The sequence below is a fragment of the Muntiacus reevesi genome, chromosome 1 (genome assembly GCF_963930625.1).
Source record: "Muntiacus reevesi chromosome 1, mMunRee1.1, whole genome shotgun sequence".
NCBI lineage: Eukaryota > Metazoa > Chordata > Mammalia > Artiodactyla > Cervidae > Muntiacus > Muntiacus reevesi.
Genome location: NC_089249.1, coordinates 160,576,473 through 160,581,467, shown reverse-complemented (window position 1 = coordinate 160,581,467; position 4,995 = coordinate 160,576,473).

Sequence of the window (4,995 nt, the reverse complement as noted above, 5' to 3'; positions counted from 1 at the left end):
AGGGACTCTCAAGAGTCTTCTCCAACACCATAGTTCAAAACCATCAATTCTTCAGTGCTCAGCTTTTTTTATAGTCCAACTTCTCGCATCCATACATGACCACTGGAAAAACCATAGCCTTGACTAGACAGACCTTTGTTGACAAAGTAATGTCTCTGCTTTTTAGTATACTGTCTAGGTTGGTCATAACTTTCCTTCCAAGGAGTAAGTGTCTTTTAATTTCATGGTTGCAGTCACCATCTGCAGTGATTTTAGAGCCCAGAAAAATAAAGTCAGACTCTGTTTCCACTGTTTCCCCAACTATTTGCCATGAAGTGATGGGACCCAATGCCATGGTCTTAGTTTTCTGAATGTTGAGCTTTAAGCCAGCTTTTTCACTCTCCTCTTTCACTTTCATCAAGAGACTTTTTAGTTCTTCTTCACTTTCTGCCATAAGGGTGGTGTCATCTGCATATCTGAGGTTATTGATGACAGGAATGAGGCGATATTTCACTGTTGCTTTGATTTGCAATTTTTCTAATAATTGTCAATGCTTGTTGCCGGTTTTCTTTATGTCCTAAGATGTCCATTTTCAGGGACATTCCATGTGTACTTCAAAAGGAGGTACATTCACTAATATAGGTATTCAGAATTTGATGTACATTTGTAAGAGTTACCGTACTAATTATGCTGTTTAGGTCAGTGATTCTCAAAGTAGCCAGTCTACTATGTCGCTATGTCACACAGCAGTTCAGCTGATTTTTTTTTTTTTTTTTTTTTTGGTGGCAAGACTTTTCAAATGAAGTAAGTAGTGCATTGATTTATATTCTGGAGCAAGCTTCTTATCTCACTGCATTTGGTAACCACAGTTCATGAATTGGCAGCAGTCTGTAACCACATTTTCAGTAGCACTGGATAAGGTTTCTAAATCCTTTTTCATATTTCATCCACTTGCTTTGTCTTGGAATGAGCTTAATGTATCAGTCTTTTCTCTTGTTAATGTGTTTCTGTTTTGTCTGCATCTGCTGTAGTTTTTATTTGGTGGAAGCTGACTCTATGTTATTGACTACGTATCTCCATTCTCAAATTAGCCATTAACATTTCTTAAAGTCCTCCTTTTTCTTTCTAAAGTCTTTTGGTCAGAATTCTATCTTGACAGATACCAACATCATGACCCTTGCTGTTTTTGTGCTTTACATCTTGCCTGGTATAAATTTATCCATTCTCTTATTTTTAAGCATTCTAATCTCTTTGTTTAAGTGTGTTTTTAGATAACAGGATTGGACTTTGCTTTGTTTGACAATTCAAAAATCCTTTAATGTAATATGTGAGTAAGCCTCATTTATAGTATTGGTAAAAATAAGTTTTTAATTATAAACTATTTTACCATATAGTCATCTCTCTCTTTGTTTTAAAAAACATTTCTCTTTATTTGGAGAGGAGACAAGATGGCAGAGTAGAAGGACCTTGAGCTCACCTCCTCCCACAAGAACACCAAAATCAAAACTAACTGCAGAACAACCACTGATAAAAAAAAAAAGACTTGAACCTACCAAAAAAAGATCCTACACCCAGAGACATGAAGAAGAAGCTCAACAAGATGGTAGGAAGGATGCACTCATCATATAATCAAATCCCATACCCCTTGAGTGGGCAAATCACAAACTGGAGAATAATTATATCAGAGAAGTTCTTTCACAGAAGTGAAAGCTGTGAATCCCACATCAGGCTCCCCAGACTGGGGGTCTGGTATGGGGAGGAGGACCCTCCAGAGCATTTGACTTTGAAAGCCAGTGGGGCTTGATCGCAGGAGCGCCACAGGACTGGGGGAAGCAGAGACTCCACTCTTGCAGGGTGCATGCAAATTCTCATGCACCCCAGGAGCCAGGGGAAAAGCAGTGACTTCATTGGAGCCTGAGCCAGACCTACATGCTGGTCTTGGGGAGTCTTCTGGAGAGAGAGAAGATGTCTGTTGTTCTCTCTGGAGTCATAAAAACTGGTGACAGAAATATCAGGAAGTCTTCATCTACTTGAACTCTTATTGGAGGCAGATATCTTGTTTGGGTTGTTGTTATTCAATGTCTCAGCCATGTCTGACTCTTTGTGACCCTGTAGATTGAAGCCCACCAGGCTTCCCTGTCCTTCACCAACTCTCAGAGTTTGCTCAAACTCATGTCCATTGAGTCAGTGATGCCATCCAACCATCTCAGTCTCTGCGGTTCCCTTCTCCTCCTGCCTTCAATCTTTCCTAGCATCAGGGTCTTTTCCAATGAGTCAGTTCTTCACATCAGGTGGCCAAAGTATAGGACCCTCAGCTTCAGCATCAGTCCTACCAATGAATATTCAGGACTGATTTCCTTTAGGATTGACTGGTTTGATCTCCTTGTTGTCCAAGGGACTCTCAAGAGTCTTTTCAGCACCACAGTTCAAAAGCATCCTTTCTTCGGCACTCAGTCTTCTTTATGATCCAACTCTCACATCAGTACATGACTACTGGAAAAACCATAGCCTTGACTATGTGGAGTTTTGTTGGCAAAGTGATGTCTCTGGTTTTTAATACACTGTCAGGTTTGCTATAGCTTTTTTTCCAAGGAGCAAGCGTCTTTTAATTTCATGGTAACAGTTACCATCTGCAGTGATTTTAGAGCCCAAGAAAATAAAGTCTCTCACTGGTTCCATTTATCCCCATCTATTTGCCGTGAAGTGATGGGACCAGATGCCATGATCTTTGTTTACTGAGTGTCGAGTTTTAAGCCAGCTTTTTCACTCTCTTCTTTCACATTCATGAAGAAGTTCTTTAGTTCCTCTTCACTTTCTGCCATTAGTGTGGTGTTATCTGCATATCTGAGGTTATTGATATTTCTCCTGGCAATCTTGATTCCAGCTTGTAACTCATCCAGCCCGGCATTTTGCATGAGGTATTCTGCATATAAGCTCATTAAGCAGGGTGATAATATACAGGCTTGACATACTTCTTTCTCAATGTTGAATCAGTTCATTGTTTCATGTCTGGTTCTAGCTGTTGTTTCTTGACCTGCATAAAGGTTTCTCAGGGGGCAGATCAGGTGGTCTGGTATTCCCACCTCTTTAAGAATTTTCCACAGTTTGCTATGATTCACACAGTCAAAAGCTTTAGCATAGTCAATGAAGCAGAAGTAGATTTTTTTTTTTTCTGGAATTCCCTTGCTTTTTCTATGATTCAGTGGATGTTGGCAATTTAATGTCTGAGTCCTCTGCCTTTTCTACATACAGCTTGTATATCTGGATGTTCTTAGTGCCAGTACTGTTGAAGCCCAGCTTGAAGGAATTTGAGCATTACCTTGCTAGCATGTGAAATGAGTGCAATTGTGTGGTAGTTTGAACATTCGTTGGCATTGCCCTCCTTTGGAATTGGAACGAATTAGCACCAAGACCTGGCCCCACGAATCAGGCCCCAGTGCCTTCGGCCAAACAACTAACATGGTGGGAACACAACCCCACCCATCAGCAGACAGGCTGCCTAAAAACTTCCTGAGCCCACAGCCACCTCCACACACATCCTTTGACGTGACCTTGCCTACTAGAGGCCCAGGACTCAGCTCCATTCACCAGTGGGCAGGCACCAGCCCCTCCCACCAGGAAGCCTGCACAAGTCTCTGAACCAGTCACACCCACCACCAGAAGCAAGAAAACTATGATCCTGCAGCCTGCAGAACTGAATCTACAAATGCAGGTCAGAACCTACCCTGGGACTAGCTGACCCCTGGCCCTTGGGTGATGAAAGGCGACAAATATGACGTCCCCCACAGAGGGCACTTCTCCAAGGTCAAGAAACATAAATAACCTTCCGTATACACAAAATACAAATAGAAATTTAGACAAAATGAGTTGGCAGAGGACTATGTTCTAGATGAAGGAACAAAATAAAACAGAAGAACAACTAAGTGATGTGGAGCTAGGCAATGTACCCAAGAAAGAGTTCAGGGACAGTGATTGTAAAAATAATCAAAGAACTCAGGAAAAGAACAGATGCACTGGAGAGAAGTTACAAGAAGTTTTTAACAAAAAATTAGAAAATATTAAGAACAACCAGAGTTGAAGAATACAGTAACTGAAATGAAAAATACACTAGAAATAATCAAGTGCAGAATAAATGAGGCAGAATGGATAAGTGATCTGGAAGACAGAATGGTGAAAATTACTGCCACAGAACAGAATAAAGAAAAAAGAATGAAAAGAAATGAAGACAGTCTAAGAGATCCCAGAGCAATATTAAACACACCAACATTCAAATTATAGGGGTCCCAGAAGGAGAAGAGAGAAATGGCTTGAGACAACATTTGAAGAGATAATAGTTGAAAACTTCCCTAACATGGGAAAGGAAATAGTCACCCAATTCCAGGAAGTGCAGAGAGTCCCATTAAGGTTTAACCCGAGGAGGAACACGGTGAAACACATAGTAATCAGACTGACCAGATTTAAAGATAAAGAGAAAATATTAAAAACAAGGGGAAAATAATAAATAACATATAAGGGATTCCCCCATAAAGTTATCAGCTGATTTTCCAGCAGAAACTCAGCAGGCCAGAAGGAAGTGGCACATCATATTTAAAGTGATGAAGGCAAAAACTCACAACCAAGAACACTCTACGCAACAAGACTCTCATTCAGATTTTGGTGGGTCTCAGGACTGTTTGAATAATTTAAAAATCTTTCCTACATGCAGAGGACAGGAACAGTATGAACTCTTGATAGTACTTGGCCAAGACTTTGATAGGGAAAGAAGCAAATAAACCCCTTTTGATCAATCTGTGCCTCTGAGTGAGGTTTCAATTTCCATTCTATTATGTAATATGAAATCAAAGCATCTGGTCTTGTTTATGGGGAGGGGGCGGTGGTACTCCCAGATACCGAAATGAGACCTGCTGTATGAAGCTGTTACTCTCACTTTTTAATCCTCTCTTTCATTTTTACACACAACAATTTTGAGTGATAGCAATGGTCCCTGCCTTGTTTCTGTCTTTATGGGAGTATACT